At 36.2% G+C, this 13,952-nt stretch overlaps 1 protein-coding gene and 1 long non-coding RNA gene across 8 annotated transcripts in view; one reads left to right on the forward strand and one right to left on the reverse strand.

Annotated features, from left to right (window-relative positions):
- The window catches only part of DYNC1I1 (dynein cytoplasmic 1 intermediate chain 1), a 342,609-nt gene that overhangs the window by 326,876 nt on the left and 1,781 nt on the right, over positions 1–13,952 (forward strand). The gene's annotated exons all lie outside the window — the stretch shown is intronic.
- LOC132371998 (uncharacterized) overlaps positions 1–13,952 on the reverse strand; it is a 36,184-nt gene that overhangs the window by 2,161 nt on the left and 20,071 nt on the right. For 2 of the 4 annotated variants that reach the window (XR_009505060.1, XR_009505057.1), the window contains exons 4-6: positions 10,332–10,426; positions 8,191–8,469; positions 3,909–4,082 (exon numbers count right to left, since the gene is read on the reverse strand). This is a non-coding gene — a long non-coding RNA (uncharacterized LOC132371998). Of the gene's footprint in view, positions 1–3,908; positions 4,083–7,593; positions 7,718–8,190; positions 8,470–10,331; positions 10,427–13,952 lie in introns of those variants that run through there. The other 2 variants (XR_009505058.1, XR_009505059.1) reach the window with 2 other exon arrangements.

A 13,952-nucleotide genomic window follows, 5' to 3' on the forward strand; every position in this document is an offset into this window, starting at 1 on the left:
ACTTATGCAATATACTTTGGAATGATGGTCAAGGTATAATGTACGAGGACTATTAAAATGTGCCTCAAACCATTCTCATAGCCCGCTAGAATAAGAATAAAAGGAAAGAGATTCCATGAGCCATTTTCCTTGCAGCTTAAATAGCAGTTCTACATAGGAGCACCTGATAAACTGGAAGTACTGGGAGTCAAAAAGGGTTTGAGCAACACAAAATAAATAACAATACATGTATGGTTTTTAAGCGGATTACACTTGAGGCAATAATTGTTCGTTTTGTGGAACGATTTCATATTTTCCAGTAGGACAGTGCCTTACATCAGTTTTCCACAGGAATTTGTGCCCTGAATATAAATAATCCCCCTCCGTGGGGAAGAGGGGAATGCAGAACACAAAATAAGAAGTTAAACTGAAATTTGGGGGTTGATTCAAATAAGAGTTCCTTAATGAAAAAGAACTGCACTCGAAATCAGTCGATTTAATTATTGTGCTCTACGAAGGCCATTATCCCCTGCTGATGACGAGCCGGATAGCATAGCTAAGCTCTGGCAGCCTCCAGAAGAGAAGGGCAGAGCTAGGCTCAGCTCACCAGAGTCCAGTCATAATCACCCAAAACACTTGTGTTTCGCATTAAGTGAGTGTGGCCATAAGTTGCTAGACTCTTGAAGGTCTTTTAAGTACTAGCTTATTCTTCAGTGGATAAACGATATTTTTATCTTTTGCTGATACTAAACACTTCTTTTGGTTTTTCCCTCCATGGAAAAGACTTTGGCATAAACTATTCTGTGATGCCAAAATCCAGATAAAAACTGAAAATCCAGATACTTAGTTCTGCCAGTAATATCTAGATATTTGATGACATAGAAGCAAAACATTTGGGATTTTTCAACTGGACTTTTCAGTTTTTAACCTGAATTTTTATTATCATAGCCACAAACCTGTGCAGTTAAGTCAAAAGCACAAAGGCATATATTTGTATGGGCAGATTTGGGGTGCTAATAAATATAATTATATAAAATAAGCTAGTTTGAAATAATATATTCACTTCCTTGTCATAATAAATTATATGTATTTGAAATAAAATAATCTGATTAAAATAGACGATTATAATTTTAGTATTAACTTGATTTCTTCTAGGAAAAGTGTTGTAAAAAGAAAAGGAAAAGTGCTATTCCAATTAATGTTATAATTATTTATCTTATAGTGAATGTAGTCACAGTGGCTTTTATTTTGATAATTACATATGTAAAAGATCATGATTAAACTAATTATTATATAAATAGTGTGCTTATTCAGGTAGCATTCGTGTATAAAAATGGATTTAAATATATTTTCAAGCCACTTTTTTTCTGAATTGATAATACTTAATGACTTTTATATATTATGGAGTAGTTGATTAAATGAAAACACTAATAATATCTAATTTAAAAAAAACCAAATTAATGTGTGCAGAGTAATCTGCAATATTCAATGAAAGTAATATATTCCCATTTTGGTGATAAATGGTCTTTGAATATAAACCTTCTGAAACAAGTATCAGTTTGTATAATTAATCATCTTTATGATTCTTTTGTGGTTTCAAACTGTCATCTTCAATAGCAGTTTGGATTTTGAAGCAGTCATTAATTATAGTGTTAATTTTTTTTTATGTCTAACAAAATTGTGTTTAGTTTTAGAATTTCAAAACTGCTAAATTTTATCTTGAAAAATTACTGCTTGGAACAGTAGCCTCAAATCACAGCTTAGACCAGCCGAGCATGAAGCTGCTTCAGTCATATGTGAGTCTAGATTAACACTGGCCTGTATAGAAATGAAGAGTTGTTTGTTTCTTCTGCGGGTATGTGTGTTACTATTGGTATATCTAAAATAGAATATGAAATCAAATATCTGCCTATACATGTTGATGTATAAATATTTATATGCCATATAGGCTGGACTTGCAAAGGGAGGAAGTGAATGAATTATTATATTCTACTTTCAAGGAAGGTTTGCATGAATTTTTGAGAATGTCAGCTATCAGAACATCTTTTCCATTTTAAAACATGAATTATTTATCAATCATTTAGGGAATATCAAAGCTTAACATTGTAGAAGAAAGTTTGCACTCTTACTTTTTAGGCTGGCAGATAAAACTGATCAGTGGTCCATTCCCTAAGATCTTTGTCCTCATGGCCAGCCAATACTTTCTCAACATTTTGACTGGGTCTTCTATTTTTATTTGTCTTGGCATTAAGGACCCTTAGGTTAAAAAGTGAACATCTTCTAGTATCCTAAAAACTAGGCACCCTTTGACTTAGGGGGAAAAATCAGTTTGGCAGCCCTCCTTTGGCTAATCACATTCCTCAGTAGAGTTTTTCTGATCTTTAGAGTGCCACATCCACAGAAACATAGGTACCTGCCAGTTGTCTACTGGAACAGGATAACCTGGCCTAGCACAGTGCCTGGCACATAACAGGCACTCAGTAAATAATTCGGTGAATGAATGTTTCACATGTGAAAGTTGAAGGTTAAGGAAAAGCTTCATGGTGTGAAGTGTTCAGAGGGCAGCCTCCACTGTGGCTATAGATGAATGGACAGGAAAAATAATCGTTTAACTATATTTGCGTGGTAAAAGATACATAGAAAATATATTTAGAAAAGGGTGCTTGTCCTTCCTCTCTGGTCTCTATCCCAGTCACTCTCCCCTCCTTTGCTTTTTTTTTTTTTTTAAACATCTTTATTGAAGTATAATTGCCTTACAATGGTGTGTTAGCTTCTGCTTTATAACAAAGTGAATCAGTTATACGTATACATATGTTCCCATTTCTCTTCCCTCTTGCATCTCCCTCCCTCCCACCCTCCCCATCCCACCCCTCTAGGTGGTCACAAAGCACCGAGCTGATCTCCCTTGTGCTATGCGGCTGCTTCCCACTAGTTACCTATTTTACATTTGGTAGTGTATATATGTCCATGCCACTCTCTTACCCTGTCACATCTCACCCCACCCCCTCCCCATATCCTCAAGTCCATTCTCTAGTAGGTCTGTGTCTTTATTCCCGTCTTGCCACTAGGTTCTTCATGGCCTTTTTTTTTTTTTTCCTTAGATTCCGTATATATGTGTTAGCACACTGTATTTGTTTTTCTCTTTCTGACTTACTTCACTTTGTATGACAGACTCTAACTCCATCCACCTCATTACAAATACCTCCATTTCATTTCTTTTTATGGCTGAGTAATATTCCATTGTATATATGTGCCACATCTTCTTTATCCATTCATCTGTCGATGGACATTTAGGTTGCTTCCATGTCCTGGCTATTGTAAATAGAGCTGCAATGAACATTTTGGTACATGACTCTTTTTGACCTATGGTTTTCTCAGGGTATATGCCCAGTAGTGGGATTGCTGGGTCGTATGGTAGTTCTATTTGTAGTTTTTTAAGGAACCTCCATACTGTTCTCCATAGTGGCTGTATCAATTTACATTCCCACCAACAGTGCAAGAGTGTTCCCTTTCCTCCACACCCTCTCCAGGATTTATTGTTTCTAGATTTTTTGATGATGGCCATTCTGACCGGTGTGAGATGATATCTCATTGTAGTTTTGATTTGCATTTCTCTAATGATTAATGATGTTGAGCATTCTTTCATGTGTCTGTAAGCCATCTGTATATCTTCTTTGGAGAAATGTCTATTTAGGTCTTCTGCCCATTTTTGGATTGGGTTGTTCGTTTTTTTGTTATTGAGCTGCATGAGCTGCTTGTAAATCTTGGAGATTAATCCTTTGTCAGTTGCTTCATTTGCAAATATTTTCTCCCATTCTGATGGTTGTCTTTTGGTCTTGTTTATGGTTTCCTTTGCTGTGCAAAAGCTTTTAAGTTTCATTAGGTCCCATTTGTTTATTTGTGTTCTTATTTCCATTTCTCTGGGAGCTGGGTCAAAAAGAATCTTGCTGTGATGTATGTCATAGAGTGTTCTGCCTATGTTTTCCTCTAAGAGTTTGATAGTGTCTGCCCTTACACTTAGGTCTTTAATCCATTTTGAGTTTATTTTTGTGCATGGTGTCAGGGAGTGTTCTCCTTTGCTTTTAAAAGTGAGCAGTTGGTCACTAGAGGTAACAAAAGAGGAACAGTTTATTCAAATAGTTGTCAAACCACTGGAAAAATGCTTCTTTTTCATTGTGCTTTTTTTGGACACTATAAATATGGTAAATCATGAACTACATTATAAAAATACCTCTTTTATGCCCAAACATTCAGTAGGAGGGAATGACATTTCTTTTATTACCTTGGTAACTGTTTTTAAGATGTTTAGCAATAAGCTTTCTTTTTGTCAAAACTGCTTAGATGCAGTGGTTGCTAGAAATTTACTAGAAAACCTATAGTTAATATCAGAAAGAGAAAGGATATATGTTTAGTCAGCTGGTATGAGAGATCAGTTTGTGTAGCATATGCTTTTTCATTTCCCTGTCAGTTTCTTGATCTTTTGTGTTATGGACAAAGAATGGTAGTGAAGTTTAAAAAGTTTATGTTCCATTGTTGCCCATCAGCCAATGTTTTTAGCAATTTTTTCCATCTTTTGGACAGAGAAATAGATTGTTCTAAATAATAGAAAAATAATGCTTAAGACATTTCTAAAGAAAAGAGAGTGACAAGATTTTAATACAGATGTGAACAAGGTCATCTTTAAGCCATAGTGAATTAACTCTTTTTCAGCTGTGTGGTTTTTTTCCCCCCTCAGGTAAAAACTTCAGAATTTTGTCATGCTTCCCATGATGCTAAATTTTAACATGAGGAATAGTTCTAATGTTCACTTTTTAAGAATAATGTTTAAAATTATTTCCTTCAATGTTTGCTGGCTTATTGAAATTGATATAGACTCATATTTGTTAGTTTACTTTTGACTTTTATGTCCTAACTTTATTTTTTTCCTTAATTGGGTGGTAATGGATTTTTTAAAAGTATTGTTCTAACAAACATGCTATAAAAGTCAACCACTCATTTAAAGATACTAGGAAGAGAACTTTAGCAGAAAGATCTCAAGCTTCATGGGTGGATAGAGGGTTCCCTCAGATGGGATTTTCAGATAAAAGAAATTCTTTCTTAACCAAAAAATAATCATATCATCAGACTACCATAGGTTAGCATGATGCTAAATATCACAGAAATTTTGACCTACTGACTGGTAACAGCAGATGCTACAGAATGGAGACTAATGTAACTTCTACTTTCTGGACTTCTCTAAAACTGCTCTAAATACTAAGTTACCACACAGTATATCTTTTCGTGGTGGAGCACTGTAGTATACTTAATGCGCCCTGTCTACTGCATTCTGGCTTGGAATTTTGGTTCGTGGTTTCATCCATTGTTACCAGTGATGCTAGACTCTCCCAAGAGTTAAATACAGTGGAGCTTGGTCTCGTTCTGTTTTGGCGGCTGTTTCATTGCTTATTACCTCCCGCTCTGCTTCCCTCTGTGTGTGTGGCAAAGGGAAGTGTCCTAAAAAATACAGGCTTCCTCTGAACACAAATGTGTGTTTGTACACCAGTAAGTATGCAATCTGCTGAATTGGGGTGCCGTTAACAGTTGTACTTTTTAAAAAGCTTTTAGAGCTTAGAAGGGTTTAGCAGTTGTTCGGTGGAAACCCACGTTCACGTCCACGGTTTCTTTAAATGCATTAGCAACAAGAACAACAAAATCAGTGTGCATTAAAGTGAAAAGGTAATTCGTAAGATATTGTTTTAAAGAAAACGTTCGTTTTTAGGTTAATACAGGAGCTGAATTGTGTATCTCTTTGGAATCCATGGTTAACATAATTGTCTCAGACTTTTTTTTTTAATGACTCCATTTAATTGAAAGATTACAAAGATGCTGCTGAACCGCACATCCTGGAACATTCATCCTGAAACCTGGAGTCCTACTCATTTTAATTTGTTTGGTTTCTCAGATACGTTAAGCATGGCACACTGAAATTACAGAATGCTTTTCTGTCTTAATTATCCAAGATATTTTTAAAAAGTAACCTGCTTTTATACTAGGCAATGCCTGAGACACTTTTAACATAAAAAATACAGCATTGGGCTGGTAGGAGTTACTGCAGATAATGCAGCTATTTAAAATCAGCTGCTAGGTACTATAAACCCTTTAAAATTACTAACAAATGAGGGAGGCTTGACTGAGGACTGTTTAGAATGGTTAGCCATGTGCTTATAAAAAGGGACACATGAATGATATTTGTGTGCTTAACCCTGGTTATAAAAAGTCTCATTTGATTTTTATAACAGCATGTTCAGTGGTTACAAGGCCTTACAACTTAAGCTAAAAATGTAGACTCCCACCATAGAAAGTGCCATAAAAAGGAAATAGCTTGGGCTTCTCTGGTGGTGCAGTGGTTAAGAATCCACCTGCCAATGCAGGGGACACGGGTCTGAGCCCTGGTCTGGGAAGATCCCACATGCTGCGGAGCAACTAAGCCTGTGCGCCACAACTACTGAGCCTGCGTGCCACAATTACTGAAGCCCGTGCACCTACAGTCCATGCTCCACAACAAGAGAAGCCAACACAATGAGAAGCCTGTGCACCACAACGAAGTGTAGCCCCCACTGGCTACAACTAGAGAAAGCCCGTATGCAGCAATGAAGACCCAACGCAGCCAAAAATAAATAAGTAAATAAATAAATGTATAAAAAAAAAATTTTTTTTTTAAAGAAATAGCTTGATAAAGCTGTATTGGTCATATTTGAAAAATGAAAAAGATGCATGTGTATGTGTGTATGTGTATATTTACAAGGAGTAATTATACTTGAAATTTGATTTTTAAATTAACAAAACGTCCTCTGACAGGATTTTTCTTGTGATCTGAAAGAACCCTTTCCCCACACCCAGTTCGTGAAACTTAGTCATACATGTAATAATAACTATCTAGGAAATGATTTGTATGGGTTTTTAAGAAAGCAAATATGATCAAATCTAAGGTGTACTTCTAAAAAATGCAGTGCTCTATGTAGGTGAAAAGAAGAAAATGGAAGAAAGAAAAGAGGGAAGGAAGCGAAAAGAAAAAAATTGGAGGAGAGGGAATTAACATTAAGAAGGAAAAATATAGGGCAAACAACATCATTTATCTGGGGTTTATAATGTGCCAAAAACACTGAGCTTCAGCTTTTTATATTTGGGGGGAGATCTTGTTTAATATTCACAATGGTCCTAGGAGTTAGTGGCAAAATTCCTTTTTCTCACAAATGAAGTGAAGATCTGAGATGTTAAAACATACATTTCCTAAGGACACCCAGGAAATTATTGGCAGAGCTGTGAAAGAAACCATATCTGGGTGCTGTCTGAGGTGGAAAAACGTCAACCCTGACTCCATTCTCAAGACACCCAGGGGTGAGCCTCATTAGTTATTTGGGGATGGGGTAGGGCAGGATCTTGGGGCAGACCCATGACACAGCCTCAGAACTAGGGGGATGAAGGGGGAGGATGAAAATGATCAATTTTCATGAATTTTTCCACTACTTTTGCACTTTTGCTTTGTATTTCTGACCTTTACATCTTCCAGGAATCTTAGAAGATTAAAAATGTTTAGAATCTTTTAGCAGGTGACTCAAAACACATTACCTGCCTGCCATTGTGCCGTGGTGTGCTGGCGTTTCCTAAAGGGGTGAGGTTCCTGGTTGCCCACACTGACATGTGGTAAGTTACATGGTCCTGAGCAAATCATTCAGCTCCCTGTCCTTCTGTTTCCTGCCTGTCAAAGAGAGGTCTGCTCCTTAATGTCCTCACATAGCAAAATCAGAATTAATTCTTAAAGAAAGCAAAACCACAGAAATGATACAGAATTGATATGTATGCCACTCACATATGTGATTTTTAGGAACATGTTCAATCTGAGTAACTGTTCAGAGAACAAGAATGCATGACTATTCTGTGTTGAACTCATAGTACTTTCTTCACTTAGATTACCTTTCTCATCCTCTCCACATCTCTTTTGATAAATGGGTCAGACACCATCATCCCCATTTTACAATTGAGGCAGTGAGAGGTTAAGTGCCTGACCCTGGCCAGTAACCAAGATGAAAGCAGGACTTAAGTTTCCTGTCCAAATCTAAGGTTCATTTTACCTCCTCCTCAGGGCCAAATTACTGCTTCAGAAACTACCTTTGGCCTTAGTTCCCCCGGCTGTAAATATATGGTCATATCATATCTATAAGAGGCACTTACTTCACTAGAATCCGTGCGCTGGCAAGCCAGTCTCCTCCCTGAGAAGCAGGCTTCATGCTCCGTTCTCCCTCCGGCACCTTCATCTCTCTCAGTTAAGGCCTGGACAGGGTCAGGGCGGTGGCGTCCCCGGTTCTGGAGCTGTGCTCTGGACTAAGACTCGCAGTGCAAGGGGTGAACGTCCCGGTGTCGTTGTTGTTGTTTAGGTTCTAATACATCCCCTCTCCAGTCCCGGTTACTGTACTCAGTAGATTTAGATGGCATGGACTTGAAATAAAGCACCTTTGTGTTTAAAAAAAAAAAAAGGGCACTTACTCTTAGAGCTAAGATTTTGTTATCTCAGGAATCAGCTCCCTGAGTGCTTTTGGCACAAAAATGCTTTATACATTTAGCAAAAAGTTAGAAAACAGTCATCCAATTGCGAAGGTGGGTGGTAAACTGGCGAGTGGTGAACCCTGGATGAAGCAGTAGAAGAATCTGAGTCATCTCTGACCTAGGATGTGGACGTTGGTGGATGAATCTGAAGGCAGAAAATGTTTCCAGATCCACTTTGATTCAGGACAATACTGGTCAAATTTTTCGGGCCCTTTTTTTATGGTAGTCCCTTGATATAACTATGGGCTATTTCCTTCAGAGTGCTTCTCAAATATGTTTTTTAATTAATTGAAATTATTCATCACCATTAGAAACTTGTGATTATTCTTCCTATCAGAAATGTAAATTGTTTGAAAATTATTCTAAACTTATTTTCAGGGGGAAAAAATCCATAGTGATGGTCTAGATTTAGCCTTAATGCCTTGATAGAAACCTGAAGAGATGCTGAAGCCATGTCATTAACATGCCATTTGCTTCCCTGCTACTCGCTTGACACACAACACATACCAGGAAATGTTGCAGTTATCACTGTACAAAGGTAAATTTTAGGTTACTCACTTTCTGAATATCAGTAAAGTTTTTAAAAAAAAACAACTATGCCAGTTCCACACATTTTGACCTAAGAAAACACAATAATATTTATAGTCATCATATGCCAAAATGATTCATCACTGTATCTTTAGTCCTACCATAATGCCTGCCATATAGTTGGTACTCCTCAGTCCATAATGACTAAATCAGTATTGAATAGATATATATATATATGCTAGTTAGAAGGGCATGACAGCAGTCTTTTTCTTAGTCAAAGAAACATGAGCAGAGTTTTTTTTATCCTACTTACTGATTAAGGTAAGATTGGATTAAAAGTCTCCTAGAGAAAGTTTCAGATGCACTTATGCTCATGAACTTCTTTTCTAGACATTTCTAATCAGAGAGAACCAGGTGAGGAGGGTCAGGAACTGCCAAGGGTAAGAAGGACACAGTTCTATCCAAACAAATGCTGTTTACAGCCAAAGATGTAAAATGAAAAGAGTGGTGGTCTTGTTTGTTAGGACACCTGTTTGGTCTTACCTACAAGTAATTCAGATGCCAAAAGTATTACTTTGGGTGTGGAAACAGCCTGTGAATACACATTCACACATTCAAGCTAAGATTATACTTAAAGTGCTTCCTGATGGTGATATTTAACTCTAAAAATGGGGCAGTGTGCACCTCACCTTCTAACATTACGATGATCTTGGATTGTTTTTATAGTCAGCTAGATGAAAAAGTGTGATAGGATGAGGTAGATAAATTTAAGTTTCTAGAAGCAATTGTGTTCTCATCCTGTTCTAATCAAGAATTTTGTGTGTGTGAACCAAAGCAAACTAACTTTTCTGTGAAGTTTATGGTATTCTAGAGAGGAAAATGCTTGGCAGAGCAGTTAAAAAAAAAACAACAAACTTCTAATATTTTCCCAACCTAAATGAAACTTTCACAGATCAAAAAGACAAGATATGTTAGAATACTGTGAAACATTTTGTGACGGTGAATCTGTATTTTTAAGGACAAATATAGTCCTATTATTTCCATCACCATGGAAAAGGTCAAATGTATTGCAGTAGTTCCACAATAGGGTATATTTTTATCAGAAACTTTTAAATCTGATAAAATTCATTCTTAGATTAATATACAGAAATCTGTTGTATTTCTTTACACTAACAATGAAATATCAGAAGGAGAAAGTTAAAATCCCATTTAAAATAGCATCAAAAATATAAAATACCTACCAAGAATTCCCTGGTGGTTCAGTGGTTAGGACTCTGTGCTTTCACTGCTGAGGGCCTGGGTTCAGTCCCTGGTCAGGGAACTAAGGTCCTGCAAACTGTGGGTGTGGCCAAAAAAAAAGTATATATATGTATATACATATTATATATATATAAATATATATTTATATAATATAAATATATATATAAAATACCTAGGGATAAACTTAACCAAGGAGGTGAAACACGTATATGCTGAAACCTATAAAACACTGATAAAGGAAACTGAAGATGATTCAAAGAAATGGAAAGATATCCATGCTCTTGGATTAGAATTAATAGTTAAAATGGCCATACTATCCAAAGCAATCTACAGCTTTAATGAAAGCCCTATCAAAATACCCATGACATTTTTCACAGAACTAGAACAAATCCTAAAATTTACATGGAACCACAAAAGACCCAGAATTGCCAAAGCAATCCTGAGGAAAAAGAACAAAGCAGGAGACATAACCCTTCCAGACTTCAGACTGTACTACATAGCAATAGTAATCAAAACAGCATGGTATTGGCCAAAAAACAGGCATAGATTAATGGAACAGAATAGAGAGCCTAGAAATAAACTCACACACCTACGGTCAATTAATCTATAACAAAGGAGCCAAGAATATACAATGGAGAAAAGACAGTCTCTTCAACAAGTGGGGCTGAGAAAGCTGGACAACATGTAAATCAATGAAATTACAATATCCCTCATACCATATACAAAAATAAACTCAAAATGGTTTAAAGAACTAAATATAAGACATGACACCATAAAACTCCTAGAAGAGAGCATAGGCAAAACATTCTCTGACATAAATCACAGCAACATTTTCTTAGATCAGTCCCCCAAAAGGCAAAAGAAATAAAAGCAAAAATAAACAAATGGGACCTAATCAGACCTAAACTTCTATAACAGCAAAGGAAACCATAAACAAAATGAAAACACAGCCTATGGAATGGGAGAAAATATTTACAAATGCTGCAACTGACAGGGGGTTAATCAAAAACATACAAACGGCTCATACAACTCAGTATCAAAAAAACCAATCCATATAATCCTGGGTATATATCTGGAAAAGATGAAAACTCTAATTGGAAAAGATACATGTACCCCAATGTTCACTGCAGCACTATTTACAATAGCCAAGACATGGAAGCAACCTAAATGCCCACTGACAAATGAGTGGATAAAGAAAATGTGGTATAGATACACAGTGGAATATTACTCAGCCGTAAAAAATAATGAAATAATGCCATTTGCAGCAATATGGACAGACCCAGACATTATTATACTAAGTGGAGTAAGCCAAAGAAAGATAAATATCATATAATATCACTTATATGTGGAATCTAAAAAATGATACAAACAGATGTAGATACAAAACAGAAACAGACTGGCATAGAAAACAAACGTACAGTTACCAAAAGGGAAGATGGGGGTGGGAAGAGATACATCAGGAGTATGGGATTAACAGACAGAAACTACTATATGTAAACTAGATAAGCAACAAAGATTTACTGAATAGCACAGGGAACTATATTCAATACTTTGTAGTAATATAAAATGTAAAATAATCTGAAATATATATAATTGAATCACTTTGCTGCACACCTGAAACTAAATTTTTAACTCAACTATACTTCAATTTTTTTAAAAAAAACCTCAAAGATTTTACTTAAAAACCCTTTAAATTTAATGTTTTATTAATGGAAAATATTAAAATTACTACTTTGATTTCTTTAACAAATAAAGGAATGAGACTTCCAAAAAATTTGTCTTTGAAAAGTTAGATGTGCAACTTTATATATGTCATCAGTGATACTCAATTCTGTCCCAGACTGTATCTGGACACATATTCAACCCTTAATGTTTCATAATCTTTATTAGAGTTGTTTCTTAAGTCTTGCCATTACCACTACATGAAACTATGTAAACACATGGACCTGTTTTCTTGTTTTAGTATATAGTTTCTATACACTGCTATCAATAAAACATTACATATGGTATCATATAGTAACTTAAATTTGTGCCATTTTAACCAATAAGTATAGTGTTACGTTTAGAAGCCAAACCGCTAGAGTATATCACTTTTACTAGTGAGACCTGCTTTTTTCCAATATTTAATGTTACATGAAGTTATGAGGCATTTTAGATTTAACTTGATTCTCACCTTATATGAGAAAAAGTTATAAATATGTTATCATGATTCGCTTTTGTATCTTCTTGGGCGTTTTGTTTTGTTTTTGTGGTTCTTTCTGGGAGGGCTTGGTCAGGAGCTGGAGAAATGACAAGAAAGAGTGGACCTATTCTTTCGTATAAATATGTTGCCAACCTTTTCCTGCTCATACTTTTTGTTCGCTCTTTGTATAATTTATTTTGAGGACTTCATTTCCCCAGTGCAGTATTTTGTAAAATTGAAGAGAAAAATGAAGAATAGTGGAACATAGGAAAAGAACTCAAAGTAGAGAAAATGAACTGAGCAGAGGGGTAACAGTGCCATTCAAGACTGTTGTGAACTTGTGTCACTGTCTAAAAAGGAATTTGGATTCATTTCAATAACTAGGGAAGTATTTAACCATTCAGAACTCACTCATACGACTAAATGAGAGTTCTTGTTAGTACTCCGTTTGTCCAAATAAGAAATAACAAAGAAGTACCAAAAAAAGTTGTTAAAAGAAAAAAAAAACTTACCTCTCCCATCTGTATATCATTTCCAGAATTAAATCCTTGAAACATTTAACCTCAGGACAGAACACTAATTAAAGGACAGTACTTTGTAGGATGATGATGCCACCCTCCAATAAGTTGTCTTGGATAGATCGTATCTGAGAATATCATCAACTGTAATAAAAATGTAAAGTTCTAGGGGCTTACCTGGTGGCACAGTGGTTGGGAATCCACCTGTCAATGCAGGGAACACGGGTTCGAGCCCTGGCCCGGAAGGATCCCACATGCAGCGGAGCAACTAAGCCCGTGCGCCTCAACTACTGAGCCTGCGCTCTAGAGCCTGCGAGCCGTAACTACTGAGCCCGCGCCACTGCTGAGGCCCACGTGCCTGGGGCCCGTGCTCCGCAATGGGAGAAGCCACTGCAACGAGAAGCCCGCGCACCACATAAAGAGTAGCCCCCGCTCACCACAACTAGAGAAAGCCCGCACACAGCAGCAAAGACCCAATGAAGCCAAAAATAAATAAAATTAAATTTTAAAAAGTCCTAAATGTCTGGCTTGATACAGTAAGAAACTTCTCAGCTGTAAAAGTGATCTCAAAGTTTAGATTTATTTGCTGCTTTTTTATTTTGGAAAATGTATATTGACTGGGATGATTGTGTGTTATTAATGTTTATGGAATATATGGATAGCATGTGTAGCACTAGTATCTGTAGATGGATTACATCATCTTACAGGGTAATCTTCCAAGAAAATGGCTCTACAGTCGAAACAAATTTTATTATATGAAAACCATTCAGACTTGTACTTGATCCTGCTTCTCATCTTCAAATAATTCTCTTTTTTATTCCAAACACTTGCATGATACCTTTAAACAATTTATTTTTAGATGCCATGTAGAGAAATCATTATCCTTTAAATCACCTAAAAAA

Source organism: Balaenoptera ricei, chromosome 9 (genome assembly GCF_028023285.1).
Source record: "Balaenoptera ricei isolate mBalRic1 chromosome 9, mBalRic1.hap2, whole genome shotgun sequence".
In the NCBI taxonomy this organism is placed as follows: Eukaryota; Metazoa; Chordata; class Mammalia; order Artiodactyla; family Balaenopteridae; genus Balaenoptera; species Balaenoptera ricei.